Source organism: Schistocerca piceifrons, chromosome X (assembly GCF_021461385.2).
Source record: "Schistocerca piceifrons isolate TAMUIC-IGC-003096 chromosome X, iqSchPice1.1, whole genome shotgun sequence".
NCBI classification, from domain to species: domain Eukaryota; kingdom Metazoa; phylum Arthropoda; class Insecta; order Orthoptera; family Acrididae; genus Schistocerca; species Schistocerca piceifrons.
The window spans coordinates 233,625,643-233,650,828 of record NC_060149.1 but is presented as its reverse complement, the minus strand read 5'-3'; positions in this window follow the sequence as shown (position 1 = coordinate 233,650,828).

Genomic DNA, 25,186 nt, shown 5'->3' with positions numbered 1-25,186 from the left:
GAATAAACAAATGAAACTAAAGTCCGCGCGTGTGAGAGTTCTACATTTACTAAATGACTCGAGAGGTTATAACTCCCGACTGAAACCGAAATCCAGAAATGTACAAGTTTTCACACGCGACCACAAAAATTATTCAAAGTCATTGCTATCACAGAGAGAAACATTCGCGGCTTACATACCATCCAGAATGATCCACAACGAACCACCAAAAATAAAAACCGTTGGATAGAGACCTGTGTGCTCTGTTGTGTGCGCTTATTTAAAGGCTCAGACCCATGACCACTACTTGACTCAATGTAGATACTTTCATCCTAACCATCTCTCATAATTCACACTATAGTTTCAGGTATGTACATATAATAAAACATTTAGTAAATCTTTGTGGTCAGTTTTCAACCACTTAAAAATGTTTATGCATTTTTTAAAGAATTCCAAATAAATCTTAAAGATAAAATCCCCCACATCTGGCACTCTAGTCTAACTAACTGTAGATATTTCATAACTCACGAATATAAATAAATATACGTCATAAAGCGTTGGACTATTAAGGGAGACACTCATGCTGACTATGTCGTTGTGTACACGTGGAGAATTTTATAATTGTGACACTGTTTACGTAAAATTAACTAAATTGTTTCTAAAATTCTGTATATTGGTTTAATTAGAAAAATAATTTCCAGAGGACGGGACGTGAGTCGTGCTTGGGTAGCTCAGTTGGTAGAGCATTTGATCACGAAAGGCAAAGGTACCGAGTTCGAGTCTCGTTCCGGCACACAGTTTTAATCTGCCAGGAAGTTTCAGAAAAATAATTTGTTCATGTGACTGCTGGCCTGATCCACTTTCACATGGCGTATCATTAGTGTTGCATTGAGTTTTTACAATTTTTATAAATAATAATAGTACTAAATTTAATTTTTTAATTGTTGATATCATAAACATGGTTTAATTTTCAATGAGGTCATCCCATTGCAGTGGGTTCAAAGCTGTCATTAAGTTTTTTCCTAGTATGCCTGTAAGGTGTTTTACGGATTTTCAGTAATATTACATTTAGTGGCAATGTTCCAAGTCACAGAGCTCCTCCAATATAGAACACCTCACAACCACTCCGATGGAACTCACACACATCTCTTTCCACCCTGGGGTCACCCTCTCGACCGCTGCTCCTCTTCGGTTACCGACCACCCCCATACCTACGTTCAGCGCCCCCTCCAACTCCGCTCGGCTGTCCGCAGTCCAGCTGACAGCTGTCTGCCCCAACGCGTCTTCACGCCCGCCTTCTCCCGTTCCCGTCAAAATCAAACTGCACCGAGTCAGCTGTCTGTAATGTCAGAACATGCAGAGGCTAAATTACAAGGGAAATTTTGTTCGCCATTTCCTGGATGCCACGAATAGCAACACGATCGATTAGAATCTTCCACGTGACAGCATGCCGGTCATGCCGAATGTAAATTCAGAGGATGCTTCTCCAGTTTGAGGCGAGCTCCCGTAGCGAGCATTCCGCGAGTCGTGTGTTATTTACGTTGCACGGACGTGTGTGGCGATCCATACTATTCGTATTCTTATAAGTGTCTTTATACTCGTATTGTCGTTCCCGTAGATGAGAAACGTTTTCGTTTAATGTAGTGTAGTGTAGCGCAGTGTAATGCTGTGTAGTGTAGTGTCCACTGCAATTGTGTGACATTTCCTAGCCACACTTTCGCGACGGTAGAGATTCGCAGTCAATCTCACAAATGGCCGAGCCCAATGACACTGGTGGAGTCATAAAGTCGGCGCTGGAAATTTGTCTTCAGAATCCAGCGACGAATGTCCCATTGTCGTCGACGTCGCCAGTTCATTGTGAAATCCAGCAGGGTCAACCGCCGTCCGCAGACCCGCAGTTTTCACAACTGGGGCTACGGCGCCATGAGGAACAGCAGCTATTGCACCAACATCACGAACTTCAGCAGCAACAACTGGCCGAGCAACAACAATTTGACCAACTCCAACTACAACAACAAACAACAGCATCAACATCAACAACAACAGCAAGTACATTAGGTCAGTTAGCAAGTCAGCCATTTCTGTGACCATAACCAGCTTAGCACTTGACGACGATGCAGCTGACCATCAGCAGCAGCAAAGTAGCCTCCCTGGCTCTGTGTCGACTCTAATACTGACCCTGACTGTGATATGCGTGAGATACCGGGTTTGGATCCCCCTTCTGCTGGCGGCTTAGTACTGACAAACTCAGAACGTTCTCAGGGTCATCCACCAATCCCTCACGATGCAGTTGCGCGGCCGAGTGTCGACAATCGACACAGTCGGTATGATAGAGGCCCATACATCGTCTTCGTGAAGAGCTTAGACGAAAACATTGGCAAACTCCATCCTACGTCAGTGGGTAAATAACTGTATGTCTATAGATCTCATTGAAAGCACAATATTGTCAACATTAGTCCGTCGGGCAGAAACAGAGATAAGATGGAACTGAAGTCCGCTGCTGCTGCTGTCAATTATTTTATAGAGGCCTCCGTTCTTAAATACGACAAGTTCGATGAGTGTATCCTGCTCCATGCGCATAGAATAATTCGCGATGGTGGTGGTAAGTTCCTATGGGACCAAACTGCTGGGGTCATCGGTCCTTAGGCTTACACACTACTTACTCTAGCTTAAAATAACTTACGCTAAGGACAACACACACACTCATGCCCGAGGGAGGAATCGAACCTGTGACGTGATGGGAGGGTGGGGGGTGGGGGGGGGGCTGAACCACGTCAAGGCGCCCCAGACCACGCGGCTACCCCGCGCGGCTATTCGCGATGTTGACATTAATATGACAGATAGAGAGATAGTCGACAAATTGAGAGTATATACCCTGTGGGAAATATCAAACGCTACAGCAAGACACATCATTCAAATCCTGAATTAACGATGCCCATTCCAGTCTGCAAGTTGTTCTTGGTTCACAAACTTTACCCTCACAATTTGCTAACTAGTGACGCGGTGTTTGTTGGAACCGTAAGTCGCTTTAGTCATCCAATGTAGAAATTGCTGGCGTTTTCACCATCGGGTGAACCAGTGCAGAAGCCATGCCCATTACAACAGAACGGATTCCTGCATGACAGCGGTTCTAACTTGCTTAAATTGCTCTGGTCAGTACCCAGTTACAGATAGGTTGTTCGCGGTATTTCTCCATCAACTAGAGCTACAACGTGTAAGGGCGTACGCCACATTGGGGAGGGTAAATTGTAATTCACAGCACACATACTCAGCTGCCCTACGACAGCCTCCCAGTCGCCAAAGTCGCATGGATTATCCGCCACTACCTCCAAGGCTCCCATCACAACTGCCAGTCGCTGTACAAGACATTACACGAGACCACGACCACCATCGGTGCCACCCCACTTGGTTTCTCTTCCTTGGGGAGCTGGGCATCATCAGGATGACTTTCAGTCAACAGACAGATCTGGTGCCGTCTCCTGAACGAGAGGGTAAGCGAAATGGCGTGCTCCGAGACCAGCCTAACGACAGTGTTTTTCAGAAGCCCTTCTAGCACACAACCCATATCCTCCTCATGTACAGTAAACATCCACCGCCACTTCCTAATAACAGCAAGTATATCATCGAGAAAATCACCTGGTTTATCCCACATACCCCTGAAGACGCGAGGACACAGCCACCTGGAACGGCACAGATACAACCTATATGACAATTATTAACGACTCCCTAACTCCTAGCAGCTGTGGCGGCATTTTGGATCCTCCAATGGAACGCGCGACCTGCGATCGTCAATAAGCACGTACTCCAGCATGAAGTTTGGACGAGGAAGTTTATTTATTTATTTATTTATTTAACCTGATCAGATTAGGGCCATCAGGCCCTCTCTTACATCGGACCAGTGTTCCACACATGCAGTATTTCACACATCAGAGTAACATCATGAACATAGTTTAAATGAGAAAATTAGCTTACTCTAGTGACAATATGAATAAAGACTAGTGACTAAGACCTAATAAAGTAAATGCGGAAGTATTTTTACAACAGTTGCTATACATACAGATTATGATAAAAGCAATAATAATAACAGTAAAACAAAAAATCAAATTAGCAGTGGCAATCATCTATGAGACATCGTTTCAACCAGATACTATTGTCCGCCTTCGAGGATATCAGGTACATTGACAAGACAGGATGGTCGACGAGGGGTTGCCCTCTTCACCAGTAATGTGCTATACCACACCCAATTAATGGTATTCCATCACGCTATCGACATCATTCAAGCTATAGCAGTCAGGCTCTCGTCTCCATTCGGTCAAATAACCACTGTGACCATTTGTTGCCAGCTGCGGTCGTGTATTCTCCTCGAATATTGGTACGCTTTGGCGCGGAAGTTGGAAGCTCCTTTACTATTTTGTGAGTATCAACAGACTATGGGGCTGCGCGTTTAATGATAGACTGGGCGGCGGGAACCTGGAGATTCTCGAAGAGTTTCTTCTTATCGTACTCAATGATGTTTCCCCCACATTACTTCCATTACTAGGTCAGCGACCCTCAAACGTCGGCCTGACCTTGTGTTCGGCGTCTGTTTCCTCGTTTCTTCCTTATTCTAGGGGTCTAATCACTCCACTCTTGTTATATCAAAGTTCACGCAGACCTCTGTCGCAGTCTGTAGGCCACCTCATAAATGGAACGTCAAGAAGGCGGATTGGTCCCGGTATCGTCCAATAATGGACTCACAACTGTCATTGTTCCCCCGCGGTGACGCCCTCGCAAACATTATTATTCGAAATCCTCTGAATTTAGCAGCGTCGCTTTATATTCCACAAAATAGGGTGATCACTGGCACCAACAGACAGTCGTTTTCCTGGTGGCACCAAGAATTTTCTCGTCAGGCGTCTCAAAGGAGACCAGTTTGCAATCGACTCAACCGGCATGCCACAATGGACAACTATGTTGCTTACAAACGGACGGATGCAGCTACTAAGTGTTTTCTCAAAGTAGGAAAAAAGGGACGGGGGGTTGAACGTCTCTCTACGAACACCCCTACTGGTTGTACCTGGGCAATGAATTCCTCGTTCAAACGGAAACCTGTGCCTCCCAAGCGGTTTCAGAACTGGAAAGGCAAGTTTACCGACATTATAGCACCACCCACTGACTTGCAGCACCCATTGACCTCTCGGCGACTGGTGCCACTAACAGTCTTCGACAAGGCTTCACTTCACCATTCTCTCTCGTCCCACTCCACAGGGCTCTTATGTACTCACACAACACATCACACACAACTCCATGATCAGCAATTTGTCCGACAACGCAAAACGTGTTGTTGTGAGAATCTGCAGGGACATTTGAAAGGACGGGAACATTCCAGACGATTAGACGACTCAAATATTGGTGCCCATATTGAAACATGAAAGGATTCTGGTCAAGCGACATCGTATCGCCCAATTGCCCTGTTGCCATGTTAAGTACCTTTGAACGTCTTCTCATGTTCCGTTTAGAATCATAGTTAGAAAATCAGGACTTACTCCCCTGGACGCAAAGCGGCTTTCGTAAGGGCAGAAGTACTGTTGACAATATTACACCTCTTGCGATGGACATTGAAAAAATCTTCCTGACTAATGGGTACCTGACAGATCTATCTTTTGAGTTTTCGAGGGCTTGTGACTATGTTATGATACCTGAGCTTAATAACAAATTGAAACTTCTACACCTCCCACTATCGCTTTTACAAAATATCTGTGGTTTGCTCGGCTGACGTTCTGTCTATTCCTGTGACCAGGACGACGTGTTATACGGTCTCGCATAGCTTCCCATGGCCTACCACAAGGTGCGATATTGAGTCCCTTACTATACACCTTTTATGTCACCGACCGGAAGACTATTTATCCCCAACGCCGAGGTCCTTCAGCAAGCGGACGACGTTCGTACATATGTCCATTCGCCGTGCTTTTGGGTGATATGGTTATAGCTTCACAACGCATGTGACGAGCTGGCCACGCGAGGGTTAGGGAACGGTCTCATTTTGTCGTGCGAAAAATCTGCAGTGGTAATATTCACGAGAAAAGGACGCAATTACTTCTCATCTGAACTTCAGCTTGGTCTGTACAACCTTCCTGTTCAGTCACATGTTAAGCTACTGGGTGTCTAAATTGACTGCAAACTGACGTGGACACGTCATGTTGCGTACCTCATAGACAACGTGGAACATATTGCGAATATACTGCGGATGCTTGCTAGAGATTGGTAAGGAATGGGAACTACAATCCTCTTAACTCTGTATGAGATCTTGATATGGCACCATCGTCTAAGGCAACGCGACGAAATCGCCTTTGCGTACACTCGAAGTCTTCCATTAGAGGGTGCTTCGTCTTGCTCCTGAAGCCATGAAATCAAAGCCCACCAACGCACTGTTAGTGGAAGCGTCCGCAATGCGCTACCATACGTCGGCAGATGTTGTCCGATAATTTTCTCTTTAGTCGGTCTTCCATGTTTGATTCTGACTTCGTCAGAGGGAGGGGGGGGGGGGGCGTGGTTCAATTCTGGAGGTTCTCACACAGGCACCTCACAGACGAAGGACGAACCGAACTCCCTCACTACTTCGTAGCTATGAAATATGGCGATATCTTTTACCATTAGTCCTAAAAGACTTGAAACTCTCTTGCTTTCGCTCTCCATTTGCTACTTTCTTCACACTAGCTCCGAGGTCGTACTTGTCCGATTTCAGAGAGGATGGGAACATAAACCACGACCTGGAGCACTTCCTTATCCGACGTTGGCCACAGTATGCTTGCATCTATACGGATGGCTCTAAAACTGAAGCTGTTGTGGGATACGCCTTCTCAGTGCCTCTAACGATACATACCAAATGTTTGCACTGCCGCCTGAATCGTCTATTACCGCGGCGGAGTTGCTGCCGTCAGGGAGGCTATTTAGTATGGCACGCAGACTTTCCGGCTCGTATTGATCCTTAACGACTCCCAAAGTGTGTTACAGAAACTACAACAACCGGCATTTAATAAACGGTCTCACAGCTGTGCCTTGGGGGCCATAATAGACGCGTGGACATTGAGCACCGACGTCCGCTTGCTTTGGATAAAAGGGCATCATGGAATTTTCCATAATGAAAATGCTGAGCGCTTTGCTAAGAGGGGCATAACTCCACTACCATTGGGACGTATGTGTCCACAATAGGTTATCGGAGAACCAGTGGGAATCTGCTGCATGTTATTGCAGTGTATCGATATGCCACTGGTAAAGGGAAGCGTGCTAATGTTTTTCAAAACAAAAGCTCGATTTAAAATGAATAATTGAAATTTATATTTTATAATAATCGAATGATGTTATCGATGAGTCATTCCGACGCTGCAATGATTGTATTCTAAATGATGAGTTAATTAGTTAAAGTGTCCGCAACGAAAGTAGACATATCAAGGTCTTCTTACAGTATTGCCAGATAGTAATAATGTCAAACGTTAATACAAATTAAGAAAAAAATATTAGACATCTCTATTATTAGTCTACATTGTAATGGAGTATTTCACAAAAGAAAATTCTTGACAGTCATTATAAAAAAATACAAAAAATAACGTTTCAAGAAACAATGACGTCGCTGATGAATTTGCGTTCCGTTGGACGTCTTACAAATTTCCAGCAAGAATGATGTTAAGGAAAGTGTAAAATTAAATTTGATGACATTTCAGATATCATTATCATATCCTGTCACCTATGAACGCTATTTCTTTACAAGAGACTTCGTGCGTGACAGCACCCAAGTTCTTGTACCCCGACGTCAGGATTTTTGTTCCAGACGGCTCACCTTCCAAGAAACTTCCCCACCTCACAAAAATTTTTTATTTGCACCTTTTACCCGAAACCCCGATACACGCTGTACAAAATTAATTCTACTTTCAGGCCATTACTTCCGTTGAAATCGAGCAAAATATGTTTGTTTGTATGCTTTTGTGAAATCCAAGCTCTATCGAAGTATACTACGAGACTATTGTCGTCAGTAAGCAATAAGTGCACTGTAAGCAAAATCTTCGTTTTTTCTGCTGCAATGTCTCTGCATGTCATTAAATATTCTCATGCATAATTGCACTTTATGAATCTAAAATAAAATAAGTGAAGAAGATGAGCAACGGATGTCTGAGTCAGAATAATTAAGTTATTCACGGAGATCTCGCTGTATTTTTCAGCCATAGGATATTCTCCTCTAGCGTAGTAACAAAATGCAGTTCCGCGCTCTAATTTTTTGTTAAAATCGTCAAATTCTGTAGATTTCCGTTTTAGTTTGTATCTCTTTCTTGCAGGATCAAAACACGTGCTCACATCTGGAGATTCTGCCGCTGTTACTACACTATTATTACGGAATAGTCGATTCGGAATACCACAAACATTTGCTGTTAGTTTATGAACTTACACAAAATTTTTATTATTACTTGCTTCTTCACTGTGGTCAGATCGAAAAAAAAACACTGCAGTACTTTCAATATGTCAATTTTAGTTTGTTTTCGAATGTCTTGTCGTCCTTTACACACACCAGCCAGCGAGGGCCCTTTCCCCCGCATCAAGCTAACTACAAGATTAAAGTCAATGCATCTTTCTACAGAAGACTGTAGCCACACATGAACACAGGACACTGCACGGAAACACTCTACGTCCTGCTGGCGCTGGCGTCCACTGCTGCTGCACTGTGCGTGTGACAACGACACTGTGAACAGACAAATCACAGCGCATCGCGACCACGACGCCTCCCGAGCATCGCACCTGACATCACGCAGCAGATATGATCTTGAGCTGCCTATTTTGGTGATGGCAGCTATAGTTAGTGCACTGTGTGTTCCATTGATTACTTTGCACTAGATAACGTAAAGAAATGTAAAGAATCAGTTTACAGACTATTAATGTACTAGGGCGTGCTGAAAAGTAATGCCTACTGAATGTCCACGAACAGCTTCTTTCCTACCTCCTCCCTCTCGCCATGTATAGCAAATTATATTCTAGGGCCAATATAGTTTCACAAATATGATCTATTGACACAGACCGTCTGCAGTAAAGAGATGTACCTTTCCTTCACCAAAATCAGTCCTGCCCCTGAGGAATGCCATTGTACTCGTACTACCGTCGGTTTTACAGGTAATAATTGAAGTATTTTAAACAATGACGCGGTACAGCACTCACAAAAATTTTAATAATTAATGAAAATCATTTTTTCTTCTAGTACTGTAATTGATATCGAAATAGATGACAGAGGGATAGAAAAACAATTAAAATAAATCAAAAGAGGAAAGGCCGCTGGATCTGATGGGATACCAGTTTGATTTTACACAGAGTACGCGAAGTAACTTGCCCCCCTTCTTGCAGCGGTGTACCGTAGGTCTCTAGAAGAGCGTAGCGTTCCAAAAGATTGGAAAAGGGTACAGGTCATCCCCGTTTTCAATAAGTGACGTCGAACAGATGTGCAGAACCATAGACCTATATTTCTGACGTCGATCATTTGTAGAATTTTGGAACACGTATTATGTTCGAGTACAATGACTTTTATGGAGACTAGAAATCTACTCTGTAGGAATCAGCATGGGTTTCAAAAAAGACGATCGTGTGAAACTCAGCTCGCGCTATTCGTCCACGAGACTCAGAGGGCAATAGACACGGGTTCCCAGGTAGATGCCGTGTTTCTTGACTTCCGCAAGGCGTTCGATACAGTTCCCCACAGTCGTTTAATGAACAAAGTAAGAGCATTGGACTATCAGAGCAATTGTGTGTTTTGATTGAAGAGTTCCTAGATAACAGAACGCAGCATGTCATTCTCAATGTAGAGAAGTCTTCCGAAGTAAGAGTGATTTCAGGTGTGCCACAGGGGAGTGTCGTAGGACCGTTGCTATTCACAATATATATAAATGACCTTGTGGATAACATCGGAAGTTCACTGAGTCTTTTTGCGGATGCTGCTGTAGTATATTGAGAGGTTGTAACAATGGAAAATTATACTGAAATGCAGGAGGATCTGCAACGAAATGACGCATGGTGCAGGGAATGGCAATTGAATCTCAATGTAGACAAGTGTAATGTGCTGCGAATACATAGAAAGAAAGATCGTTTATCATTTAGCTACAACATAGCAGGTCAGCAACTGGAAGCAGTTAATGCCATAAATTATCTGGGAGTACGCATTAGGAGTGAATTAAAATGGAATGACCGTAGCCGGCCGCGGTGGTCTCGCGGTTCTAGGCGCGCAGTCCGGAACCGCGCGACTGCTACGGTCGCAGGTTCGAATCCTGCCTCGGGCATGGATGTGTGTGATGTCCTTAGGTTAGTTAGGTTTAAGTAGTTCTAAGTTCTAGGGGACTGATGACCACAGCTGTTACGTCCCATAGTGCTCAGAGCCATTTTGAATGACCGTATAAAATTAATCGTCGGTAAAGCAGATGCCAGACTGAGGTTCATTGGAAGAATCCTAAGATAATACACTCCGAAAACAGAGGAAGTAGGTTACAGTACACTTGTTCGCCCACTGCTTGAATACTGCTCACCGGTGTGGGATCCGTACCAGATAGGGTTGATAGAAGAGTTAGAGAAGATCCAACGGAGAGCAGCGCGTTTCGTTACAGGATCATTTAGTAACCGCGAAAGCGTTACGGAGATGATAGATAAACTCCAGTGGAAGACTCTGCAAGAGAGACGCTCAGTAGCTCGGTACGGGGTTTTGTTGAAGTTTCGAGAACATACCTTCACCGAGGGGTCAAGCAGTATATTGCTCCCTCCTACGTATATCTCGCGAAGAGACAATGAGGATAAAATCAGAGAGATTAGAGGCATACCGACAATCTTTCTTTCCACGAACAATACGAGACTGGAATAGAAGGGAGAGCCGATAGAGGTACTCACAAGGTACCCTCCGCCACATACCGTCAGCTGGCTTGCGGAGAATGGATGTAGATGTAGATGTAGATTATTTGTTATAAAATGTGATGGGTTAATTACAACAAATTTCATGGGAGGGAATATGTACTGTGCTGCTGTAGCTAAAATGCCCAAATCCTTCAACATTTTTCCATAACATGATCGAGGTTGAGCAGTAGATACTATTCTTTACAAAAAACTGCGACCAGGCATTTAAGACCAAGCGATACTCGACCGACCACCCTGTCGTCCTCACCATTCATCATCTGATGCGGTATGGATGGGCATGGAGTCAGCACACCACACTCCCGGCGGTTGTCGACGTTTTGACCGTGGAGTCGCTACCTCTCAACCAGGTAACTCCTCAGTTGGTATCAAGAGGCTATGTACTTCGGTCCTGTCCTCTCACCATGGAAAAATTTCTGGCAGTACCGGGAATCGAACGCAGGGTCGCCGCATGAGAGTCTGTCGCGCTGACCACTCGCCTGCAGAGACAGACACTTATTGTTCTTGAGGCACGCTTTTCAGTAATGAAGATTTTCTTTCTTCAATATTTTACCCTATAACACTATTTCACGATAAATTACTGCCTGAAAATAAGCACAGTATGTTAACTTACTGGTTTATCTCTCTCCAATGTTTACAATAAGCCGGCCGAAGTGGCCGCGCGGTTCTGGCGCTGCAGTCTGGAACCGCGAGACCGCTACGGTCGCAGGTTCGAATCCTGCCTCGGGCATGGATGTGTGTGATGTCCTTAGGTTAGTTAGGTTTAACTAGTTCTAAGTTCTAGGGGACTAATGACCTCAGCAGTTGAGTCCCATAGTGCTCAGAGCCATTTGTTTACAATAACACGATGTGCATAAGCGTCTGAACTGAATTGCTTAAGAAGCTCTAAAACAATTTTTCTGTTCCATTTTAACATCTCAATAATATGTACACCTAGACATTCTGCGTTTTCTGCCTTGTCTGCTAAATTCTGCTGCTGCTTTAAATTTATCACTGGTGCTGTACCGGTTGGTGCGCATAATAGGTTGCGTTTCCTTAAAGTTAAAGAAGAGATCATTTGCAAAAAAACTGTCAATAATCCTTTTAAACACTTTATTTGCAGTTTGCCCTGTTTATTTATGTTTAATGGGATTGGTTATGATACGCGTGTCACCTGCAAAAACAACTAATTTTGTTTAATAGGTATTTAGCTCAAATGGCTCTGAGCACTATGGGACTTAACTTCTAAGGTTATCAGTCCCCTAGAACTTAGAACTACTTGAACCTAACTAACCTAAGGACAGCACACAACACCCAGTCATCACGAGGCAGAGAAAATCCCTGACCCCGCCGGGAATCGAACCCGGGAACCCGGTCGTGGGAAGCGAGAACGCTACCGCACGACCACGAGCTGCGGACAATAGGTATTTTATGGTAGACCACTAAAATATGTGAGAAACAACACGGGTGCTGTGGCGATATGTTTGCAGTTTAGATTGGCCTGCCTTAAACGTTTCACGGGTCTTAAAACAGTAGGCTACCTTCTATTCGCTACGTTTAACAGTGGTAGGATATTAATTAAAGAAAATGGAGAGGGGATTTTTAGGTACGGCCGCAGAAAAGAATAATTGACGTGAGGCTCCAAGGTTGTATCAGAACGCACTTCAAACCAGAAGACAGACATAAATTTGTTATTAGTTGATGTTTATCGACACACTGCCGAGACAAAGTCCCTAACACCACGTATGGGAGATCGATGTAGACCAGGATTCGCTCACACAGCTGACGAAGAAGAGCGCATTCTTCAGGCTGTTGAAGAACATCCAGGTATCAGCACATTACACGTTATCGTGAGAAATGATACATCCCGCATTGTTTCTGCGCCATAAAGCAAAACAAAAACAAAGCATCCCCTACTACAGCATAGAGGCTACTTCATGGGCAGTTCGTAAGTAGGGTACCAATGGGTATAAGGGAACAAAAAATTATCTTACCTCAAAGCCACTGATATGGACTTCTGGTGTCAGGCTATACACTTGGGCTAGGCATATTCAAAGCTACCCTCCACTCTCCTCCATGTGGGGAATCATCAGCAATTCTAAGTGGTACATTCAAGGTCACTTAGAGGAACCCCCTTCCCTTCCCCCTCCTACGCCGGCCGGGATGGCCGAGCGGTTCTAGGCGCGACCGTTACGGTCGCAGGTTCGAATCCTTAGATTAGTTAGGTTTAAGTAGTCCTAAGTTCTAGGGGACTGATGACCTCAGAAGTTAAGTCCCATAGTGCTCAGAGCCATTTGAACCATTTTAAACCCCCTTCTACCCACGCACCCATCAGCACCCACGGATCAATAAGGTCCAAACACTACTCCCCCTCGCCCTCTTGCTTTTATAACTGGGGCACTTGAGTGGATGGCTTCATTCCTGAGCTGCGCGCCCACCGTAGGGAGAGGATGAGTGTGTACGTATTTGTTGATAACAAATTAAATTTATTATTATTATTTGTATTATTATTAGACGAATTTCATCATTCAAGGCACCAGCACAGACCACCGCAGGCAGACATGTAAGTATTCACTTAAGTAACTGCTATTTTTTTATCGACTCCAACTTAAATACCATATAAACAAATTAATGTAACACATAATTTAACAACGAATACGCTCGCTTTAGAAAGGAAAAACGCAGCACCTTTTTTAAATGAATTACCAACAAATACTTTAAATGTTAAAGAAATGACAAAGAAAAATAAATAAACCCTTGCAAAGTCACACCTACATTACTATATTGTGTGACATGAAAGGGTATGTGTTAAACCAAGCGTGGTGTTAGAAATAATGACGACACTGCACATGGCGTCATAGTGAAATTCTAAAGTTTACCGATTTCCAAATACGGTCTAAATCAGGCGCCGCGAGGCTCGCGAGCCGTTCCCTTCCAGCGAGTGTTCCCCCTTAATTCGGCACGTACGGTGGCGTCATAGCGGCGACACGGCCACGCCGGACATCTGATAGTCGCGTGAATCCTGACCTCTGTAATACCCAGGCCCGGAGGGCTTGGTGGGGGAGGGGGGGGGGTGAGACAACGGTCTCAAAGGATCATAAATTGATTTTTGAATGCGTGCATAGTGTACTTGACGTCTCCGCAGGGGGAATCCCCGTCGCGTCTAGAAATTAAAAACTTTCCCGCAGACGAAAGGGTATGGGGCTTTTCAAGCTGAGCCGAATAAACCCGTACGGGTGAATGTCCATCGCTGTTTGTTTATGTAGTTGACCGGGTGAGCGAATGATCAGCGTTGTTATAATTACTAGCGAAATCCATAGATTAATACTACCAGAATGGAAATAAACGACTAACAGAAATAATATGTAAGAAAGATTACATATTATCTTCTCTGTGTATCCAAGAAAACGGAATTCTGACAAAATTTTTGCCAGATCGCTACACTACCAGTTGTACACTCCCCAGTTAGCAGCAGCTTTAAGTTCTATCTTCGGAATAGTGCGGAAAACGCATTGTACGAACATGTAATAACGCCTAACCGGAGAATAAACGTGGGGTAACTGAACTTACGATTCTAGCAGGGTACCGGAGAACAAATTTTGACAATGGTGGGAATAGTTACAGAATTGTTAATGACAAGATTGTTTGTTAGAACGAGAGCATATGACGATTTATATAAAAATTTCGTACTACTACTTTTCGATCTCATGTTTGAGAAACTGGTGCGTATGAATGAAATCTGAAACTATTCCCCAACATAAAACTTTCGGCTTGTAGTTGGCCTAATAGGCATTTGATATTGGCACTTCGTGAATTATGTTCTGTCGCGTTATTTATGTAAATGAATTACATAAAATGACCGTTTGTGGCAAAAGAGTCTCGCTTATTTGGCGTGGTTACAATTACTGCAATATTAGAAAGGCCTCTTTCATTTTATCTCGCAGCGACAAAATAGAGGTAATCAAATCGAGAAACCATACTAGTCTTGGGTACCATTCGTATTAACAGCTTTGTCATAAGAAGACAACGAGATTTTGATTTTTTTCTTGTAGCAAATCGTTTGACAAACTTTGATGAGGTAATAGATTCTTTCGCAGAAAGGAAAGCATGCCGTGCAAAGCCGTAGCAAATAGAAAAAAAATGCTGGAACCTAAGGATTTGAGAAATGTATACTGTCTTGTTTGTCTGTTGTCATTACTGGTTTTATGTTTCCTTATATTTCATTTTATGTCGCACAAAAGAGAAAGTTGTTAGCTAATAGGCGATAAAGAGTGTAAATTTCCAGAAGAGTTATTGTCCTTCCTGTCACAAATAATCCCTTCCAGTATTAACTCTTTTTTTTTTTTTTTTTTTTTTTTTTTTTTTTTTTTTTTTTAAAAGGAGTTAGGGTGTCAAACCGGCCGACTGGGAGCAGGAGTGACACCACAGGGCATTTTAATTTCAACTGTCCTGAATATAGGTTTGATGACTTCTATTACAAAATATACACGAGTGAATTCCACAGAGCGAAATACAGTGACCGTCGATAGAAGAGTGCTGAGTGAAGAGGCGTGCCACTGCACTTCGTCACACTTAAGACCGAATAACATGTCTTACATTTCCTCGAACATTTGTATATTATATATGAATCTCTTCAGAAAGATATGTGTTACAAAATGAACATATCTTTCAAGAATCGATTATTTTTTTAAATTTTTTACCTCCTATCTCTAAGGCTGGTGGGGGTTGGGGGGTCACTATTAAGTTTTTGACCTGGTTCGGAAATATGGTAGATCTGGGGCCGGTAATACCAGTACTCTATACGTAAATGCTAAAAGTCATACACAACTAAAACATTGTTTTTTTATTTGATTATTTGTCCGCAACTCTTATAATACATTAATGAGATATTTAAATGCTTAGATTAGATCTATTTATCTTGATCTCGACAAGTTCTGCAATTCGATTTCAGGTTGTTGGTAGCTAACGTTGAGGAAATTTAATGTGCTTAATTGAACAACATGTACTTTCACAAACTTATGTTGATTGGAAAAAAGATTTTATTGTATGGACGAAGTCTGTGATCTTTGGGTACCGATCTTGTGGCACAATTAAAAAAAAATACTGCATCTGTTTCTGTTCTGGATAAAATGAATTTTGTAATCTGCAAACATCTTGTTGAGGATCACTTCCAAGACATCCAAGACTAATTTTCACTGGATTATTAAAGAAAATGATATCCAGCTTTATACATTTAAAATCTTTAAAACGACTATGAAGCTCATTGGAGACTTCACAAATAATGGTAGCAAATCTTGAAAATTTTGAGTCCATGTATTTTTGTTTCAGTTCACAGAAACTCCGGAAGCGACCCTAATTTTCCGTCCTTAGTTGCATTTTAAACAACATAAGATTATCCAGTAATCCGTTAATGTCCGTAAAATACCACAAATAGTGCGTTCCTGACGTTGCAAACGGAAGTTCATATTATGTGAATGATTTCTAAAAGATGTTAAAAACGTTAATTCTGATAAAAGGAAATGAATACTTTAGCGTATTCTCAAATTGCGTAGCATCTCATATTGCTTCTCTATTCAAAAGCTGGAAAACTTAAACTATGTGCTAAAACACCAAGTTAAACATTTTCCTGCACTCAACAAACGAATTGTGGAATGAAGAAGCATGTTTTTCATATAGTGCGCCAAATTCTGCCAAAATCTGTTTAAATTTTCAGTGAGGTAGCTATCTATTTCCTCGACGTACTATATTCGCAATTTTCCTTAAATCTTTCACTGTGAACAGCAATCTGATATTTTTCCCTTGAGGAACGATGTAATGAAAAATTAAACAATGTATTCTATTCTAAGTGACCAATGAAGCCTTTTTCACTGCCGGCCACTGCTGCTGGCGCACCATCGTTACAGTTTGGAGAGCATTTTTTAAAACCACCAATTTTGTCACAACACTTTTCTACATTAAAAATACCCAAACCTGTTGTTCTGAACATCGGAAGCAAAGTGAATGAATCTTCATGTACAGAAATGACGTCCATTATCAGGAGGAAAAAAAAAACTAGTAGTTGACTAGAATCTGCTCGATCAGCACTATCGTCCACACACGACAATAATACCAGCAGTCTGCAATTAAAGTATTTGGCCACGCGTGTGTTGCTTCGAGTAACGAGGAGAAATGTCAAGTAAGATTCCTACTTCTGTTTTGACTCAGATATTTTTTACATATTAAACATAGGAGCTTTTCATTGGAGCTGCCTACAAAAAAGTACTTTATATTCCTCTCTTCATGAAAAAAACTGTTTTCAGTATTCTTTCTTTCCGAACTGCAACAGAAAAATAGCTTCAGTAACAGTCAGTATCAAAACCAGAATAAGAGTCCAGTAATAAACAAAATGACTAACTGAATGGCTGGCTCTGAGCACTATGGGACTTAACAGCTGTGGTCATCAGTCCCCTAGAACTTAGAACTACTTAAACCTAACTAACCTAAGGGCATCACACACATCCATGCCCGAGGCAGCATTCGAACCTGCGACCGTAGCAGTCGCACGGTTCCGGACTGCGCGCCTAGAACCGCGAGACCACCGCGGCCGGCAACTGAATGGTAACCCAGTATTACGGAGAGTAAATCTGAACAAAACTCGGAAAGCAAGCGGTCTAACGAAACACGATATATCTTCGAAGTCGAATAAATGCTGCCCCACGCGACTGGTGATACACAAAGGCACCGAAGGCTGCGGCCAGGCCTTTAAGACGTCGCCCAAGTAGAATTGGAGGGGGAAGCGCTCACTGGAGGGGAATATCTCGCGAGCCACGGTTTGCCAGGCCTGGTCTAAATGTTAAAGAAATGCCATAGCACGATAGCTGAACTCTTGCTAAGTCATCCCTACAATTCCTGTGCGTGCCTTGTGTGTGTGTGTGTGTGTGTGTGTGTGTGTGTGTGTGTGATGTCATAGTGTATGTGTTAAAAGTGTTAGGAATAATGACGTCACAGCATGTTGCACAAAATCCAGGTAAATTTATAACGTCATAGCGAAATTCTGAGGTTTACCGTCTGCCAAAACGCACACAAACACGGTATATAACGCCACAGGAGCTGCTACTACTCGAATGTGACGCCTGTTGCACAGGCATCCCATTTTGTCTCACCAGTAATCCCCCGGCGGCGCTGGAGTCAAATCTTGGTGACGGTGTTTCACGTGCGGCAGTGCCTCATCACTGTGAAATAAAAAGAACTGACGTCACAAAACTCATGCAGATCCACGTCAGCTTTTACTTTCCGTGTGTGGACAGCGAGGTTGTCATTCTTTGGAGTCGCGAAAATCCTGTCATTCAGCTTACAGTGCGTCCAAAATGTGTTCGTCTAGTTGTAATTTTTTTAAAAAAAACTAAGTATATGTCACGTAAAAGGAAGGGAACATAAAATGTCAACATCCAGTCATATACTCGTTGCTGACCACGTACTCCCCCTTCATGACGATCAAGTTTCCCGATGGCAGTGCTATTTTTCAGAAAGATAATGCGCCATGTCGCAAGGCCAGCAGTGTGATGGAGTGGATCGAGGACACAGTCGAGAGTTCCAACTGATGCTCTAACCTCCTACTTAGCCATATCTGAACCCGATCGAACACATCTGGGATGTGACTGAACTTGACGTCAGAGCTAATAGTCCCCCTCCCCAGAATTTACAGGAATTAGGAGACTTGTGTGCACAGATGTGGTGCCAACCTCCTCCAGCGACCTACCAAAGCCTCATTGCTTCCATGCCACGACGCGTCAGCTCTGTTATCCGTGGCAAAGGTGGACATACCCGCTATTAGGTTGGTGGTCATAATGTTCTGGCTGATCAGTGTATATCATGTCACAGTAGGACATTATGCAGAGAATTACAAGACAGAATGATGGCTGATATTTTATTTTTGTATACAGGGGGTAAATTTTCAGTTGGCAAACCAGAATAACTCGAAAAATAAGCTTCACACGAAAAAATTTGTAGAAACCAAAGTTGATTACTTTCGAGGGGGATGTCTGCTGGTGCTAAAATTAGCCCGCAGCCCCCCAGCCCTTGGGGGTGGGGTGGGAGGCAACTTTAAAATTTCAACTGGGAATTCCCATTTTTTATTGCAGAATGAGATTCTACAAAAACAAAAAAAAAACTGTGTACATTTTGCCTTAAACATTTGTTTTGATTCTTGGTAGATGGCGCTGTAATTCAAGAAAATCCATGTTCTCATTTTTGCGTGGAAAATGGTTACGGATAAATAAAAAATACTTATTTAATTCATAAATTTCGATTTGCTAAAGCTAAAATTCTCCCTCTCTCCCCATAGGGTGGGGTTTGAGAGAGAGGAATTACAGTTTTACAAATGTTGACCCACATACTAATTTTTTCCGCAGATATGGAAAGGTTTTTTTTTTGTTTCGTGGTCATGAGGCCACACAACTTTTAATTATCAAACAAATCATCTGACTAGCTAACTAACTAACCAAACATCCTACTTACTAATGAGTGGACTCATTTTTTATTTATCCGTAACCATTTTCCACGCAAAAATGAGAACTTGGATTTTCTTGAATTACAGCGCCAACTACCAAGAATCAAATGTTTAAGACAAAATGTACGTACTTTTTTTTTGTAGAATCTGATTCTGCAATAAAAAATGGGGGTTCCCATTTGAAAATTTAAAGTTGCCTCCCACCCCACCCTCAAGGGGCTGGGGCGGCGGGCTAATTTTAGCACCGGCAGACATCCCCCTCGAAAATAATCAGTTTTGGATTCTACACATTTTTTCGTGTAAAGCTTATTTTTCGAGTTATTCTGGTTTGTCAACTTAAAATTTACACCCTGTATAAGCTTATTTCTGATTTATTGTCTTCATCAGTACATCTGCAGGCAATCGCATTTATTCACATTTTACATAATATATAATTTATAACGTTTTTTACAATGAATGTTGTACTCACGTTCTGACGTTGTAGATGGACATTGTGAACTTTGGATAAACTTTTCCTGCTGTCCGTAGTTATTGCATGTAATGATATTTTAGTGACGTTTTAAAGCTGTTCGATGATTTGATGTTACAGGTACAGTACATTGTAACACGTTTTTATTATATTCACAGTCATAGAAATTCAAACTTGACAGTTAGTTGCTTACTCAACGATATTTATGTTGTTGGGTGTCGCGTATCTGTGAAACTGTTACTGATGTGTCTTTAATCTCTAGTGTTTTGGTCATCCGTTGTCCCGAAATAGAATTTTAATTCTTTTTTTAACTGTGTGCGCTTGAAATCGGTTGGTTAATTTAGTACATCGTAGGGATAATCCTTAGGGTGTATGTATAGTCCATGTTCCTCCAAAGTGTTAACTTTTGGACCTTTTGGGTTTTTATGCAGGATTTATAGTGAATTTTCAATATTGTCAACTTCGTGTTTTCAATTATGAGACGTGTAAAGAAGGTGGATTATTTGTTATTTGTTTCTCTCGTGTGTTCTCTGAATCTGAGGATGGAATTTATTCCCATCTACACTATATAAAATTTTATGCCATTACTCCAGTTAAATTTTGTAAATTCCTGGGTTTAGATGTTTCAGGCGTGTGGCTTTTCCTGAACGAAGTTTTGTGCTGATATTATTTGTTCTTTTGGAAGCTAATTTCACTTCTGTATTTTTTAGTAGGCGTTTATTTTGTCGGATAATTTTCCTGTATAGTTTTCTGGTATGTAAATGGTGTTCTTTTTTAAGTAGATTTCCTCGTTAGTGTTATTTTACGATTTATGGAGTATTTTTTAGGGTGGGCTTTTTTGTTGTACGACTGTAGAACGGTATTAGGGTTATAATCAGTCCTTTGTGTGATATAATATAGTTATTTATTTACGTATGGCCTCCTGTTGCAGTGGCAGATTTACGATTCTGTTAATCATAGAATGAAAGAATGCATATTTGTGAGGTTTTGGATGTGAAGATGTATAGTTTATTATTCCATCTGTAGAGGTTGGTTTTCTGTAGTTTTCAAAAGTGTGTCTGTAGTAATTATTGTTGATTGTGAGATCTAGAAAGTTTATCAGTTTTTTTTTTCAAGTTCTATAAAGAATTTAATTTTATTAATTATGTTTTTGAATTCATGGCGTATTGTTTGTTTGTCGTGATCATTTCCTTTTATGGATAGCAATGTGTCATCTACATTGCGCTAGTAGTATATTACGTTTTTTAGAAAGGGTTGTTGTGATCTGAAGAACTTCGTTTCGTGGTTAGTAGGTCTAACAACCCTACCACAACAAAGGTCAGCATTTAATAACGATTGTGGTGTTGCTCACGCTGCTAAATACTGCATTTTCGGGCAACAACAGTCATATTATGTTGCAGGTTTCATTAGAGCACAGTTAATAGTCATTTCATGTAATAATGAAAAAAACTAGGCACTCATCTTTTTGTGTTTCCCACGCTGGTCTCGTCGTAAAACCATGGCTCGATCGTTGAAATTCTAGGTGGTTATGATTCCAAGCTCGGATGCAAAGAGGCCTAGGTTTTATTCTGCTATATTCAAAAGTTTTGTAGATGCGCTTCACAAACCATTCTTGAAGATTACACTTTTACTGGATAATGGTGATGTAAAAAAATAATCAGCACTCCGTATTTAAGTTACACTTCCTTTTAATTTCAATATCACGTGACACACAAACATCACTTCACAATACAAAACATACTTGAAAACATCTTTTTCACATTTTATAAGCCAACTACAAAATGCATCTTTCCAACATGACGTCCAAGATTTGACCTTCTCAAGCCCCGACTCTCTAACAAGTTAACAACTAACTAACAATCGCTTATGCGCCCAAAAATCAGAGTTACAAGTACGTCAAAGATCATAGTGACAAAAGAAAGAACACACATAATAATAATATCATTGCAATATAAACATATCGATGTATCACAAGTGAAATCAAATCTGAATGTTGTCTCAGAAATATGTTAACTACCTTACAGAAACACTGTAGAATATTACTGGTATCGATTAGTTCAGGTGCCGTAATGGTTACGTAATTCAAGTACCATTACATAGGGAACATATTTGCTATGAGTCCAGTAATATTATTCCCCATAGCCACACTCTATGGATGTGTGTCAATGTTTTCGTTAAACTGGAAATAGTTTTGCGAAAGGGTTTGTCTGAGAAGCTGTGTAATTTCATGTATGCCTTCGTTTGGTAGTTTTTTTTTATTAGTCATGATCTTGTGTTCTATAATAACTACTGCTTCTCGTACAGATATGTTAGTGTAGAGGTTTGTTATGTCGAGTGAAACGAGTCTGACATTGTGTGAGATATGTATGTTCTTTACTGCATTTCTAAGTACTCTGGAATTTTGATGTAGTTTTTAACATATGTAAAATATTTCGTCAGCATTTCGTTGAATGTTTTATTAATTCGGTAAGTTGCGCTGTTAATACTGTTAAGAATTGGACAAGAATGCGGAAAATTTTACTGGTGACCTCCTACATTGAGGAGAAATTATCATGATAATAATACAACAGAAATCAGTTCTCGCACGGAAATGTAAAGTGTTCATTTTTCCCGTGTACTGTTCGAGACTGGAACGGTAAAGAAATGGTTTGAAGGTGGTTCGATGAACCATTTCTGTGAGGCATTTAATTGTGAATTGCATAGTGACTACGCAGCTGTAGATGTCGTACTCTTCACGCCAATTGTAAGGTTTGTTGCGTCATGTCTTCATGGTGTTGCAAGTTTAAAGACCAGTAGAGTACAGTCAGACCTTTTTTTTAATAATTTTAAAAATCGATTGCTCAATGAAACGCTTTTCCCCAAACACACGAAAAATCGAAGTTACAGCAGTGCACCTCGAATCGCATTAAATCATGTTTGTACCACCTGCGTGCACCCGCCATAGCTTTCCATGTACCAGCATCCCGGCGCACCGGTTGCGTGCCCGCTTCTGCCGCCGCCGGTACCGGTTACTCACGCTGCGCCGTGCCCACGCTCACTCTTTCGAAGCAAAGCTCGCCGCTCGATCCGCTGCTGCTCAACCTGGCCTGCTGCGCTGTACTTACCATCGCATCGTCGAGCTGCATCCTGTCGCCTAAACCTGTTGAAATTCATGCGTCTGCATTAACGCATTCACTCCTCACATAACAACACCGATCAGTTTAGTACACCTTAAAACTCACCATAATGACCTCTCTAGACTCTGAGAAGCTCATCTGTAGAAACCAGCACGGTTTTAGGAAACAGCGGTCATGCGAGACACAGCTGGCCCTGTTCGTGCGTGATATACAACAGGCTCTAGATACCGGCTCCCAGGCTAATGTCATATTTCTCGACTTTGGAAATGCGTTCAACTCAGTTCCGCATTGTCGCTTGCTCCAAAAAGTGCGCGCTTACGGTTTTCCCGATGACATATGCGGTTGGATAGAAAGTTTTCTAACAGACAGAGATCAGTATGTCGTCCTGAATGGGGTGACTTCAACAGAAACAAACGTAACTTCAGGTGTGCCCCAGGGCAGCGTAATACGTCCGCTGCTTTTTACGATTTACATAAACGATGGTTGATGGTATTGACAGCGGCATTAGACTGTTTGCCGATGATGCTTCAGTCTACAGGAAAGTAGTATCACACGAAAGTTGTGAACAAATCAATGAGGATTTACAGAAAATAAATGCGTGGTGTAATGACTGGCAGTTATCTCTCAATATTAGTAAGTGTAACCTACTGCGTGTAACAAGGCGAAAATCCCCATTAATGTGCGAGTACAAAATAAATGCCCAGTCTTGGAAGTGGTAACATCCGTCAAGTATCTGAGTGTGACTGTTCGAAATGATCTCAAATGGAATGATCAGATTCACAAGTAAAAGCGCAAGGCGAACTATAGTTTGCGGTTTATTGGCAGAATCCTGAAGCGATGCAGTCCTTCAACAAAGGAAATTGCTTACATTACGTTACTTCGTCCAGTCTTAGAGTATTGTTCGTCTGTGTGGGACCCTCACCAGTTGGGTCTGATTCAAGAGATTGAGAAGGTCCAAAGACGAGCAGCAAGATTCGAGACTGGTACATTTAGCCATCGTGAGAACGTTACAAATCTCATAGAAAGTTTGAAGTGGGATGCACTTGCCGATAGACGACGCGCTAAACGGAAGGGGCTACTCACTAAATTCCGAAATCCGATTTTCGCCGAGGATGCAGACCATATATTATTACCACCATCTTTCAAATCGCGCAATGATCACCATTCAAAGTTAAGGGAAATTAGAGCTCGTACTGAGGCGTTCAGACAGTCGTTTTTCCCTCGTGCGATCCGCGAATGGATCAGAGGGGGGGGGGGGGGGGGGGAGAATGACTTTGGCGCGAATTGTGCCTTCCGCCACACACCGCTTGGTGGCTAGCGGAGTATATATGTAGATGTGGATACTACGTTCACTGCCAACTCCAGTCATAAGGCGTCTGTGTTTTTCAAGATTTAGGACACTCAACACCGGGTTCGCTAGCGCCCTTGCTAATATGGTTTGAGATGAGTGTAGTGAAAACAGATAAAATTAAAAATGCATAAAATATAATTTTTCTTTTTCTCCCATTTTCACTCTCATTAACGCAACCCGTCACACCCAATCATGAAGACTGCAAAATTATTAAATATGTCTATGTTAAAGTGTATTCAGTGCAAATACTAGCTTATGCCGATGGCATAGATATAGTTGCAAGAACTCCGGAGATGATGGAATGGACATTAATTGCATTTGGGCAGACCACCAAGTATATGGGACTGTATATCAAACAGCAAAAAACATAATATATGGCTCCTGGGAAACCAAATAAGAAGAACATGCTACTCTCAATAACTTCGTGCAGTTATATTTTTGCGAGAGGTGGACAGTTTACATATTTGGGATTGCCAGTCGTTCACTCAAATTACACCACTTACGAAATTGAACAGAGGCTAATAGAAGCCAACTGGACTTACTTGGCATTAAAATCACTTTCGTCAAGGTTCTTAATTCGTATCACCAAATTAACCATTTATAAAACAGTGCTTACATTTGCTTCGAAAATTTGGCCGTTAACAACAAAAGATATTGGAAAGCTAGATGCCACTGAAAGAAACGAACTTCGAAGAATCTTTGGCCCCATCTGTCAAAGACGAAGCTGGAGGACGAGGTACAATAATGAGCTGTACACTGTGTTTAAAGGACTGTCTATCAGAAGAATAGAAATCAGCCAGATTGAGAAGGGCAGGACACGTGGCACGGATTAGTGATACAGAAATAACTGAATGGAGGTTAGATCGACATCAGGGAATCAAGGAGTACGGAGTCCG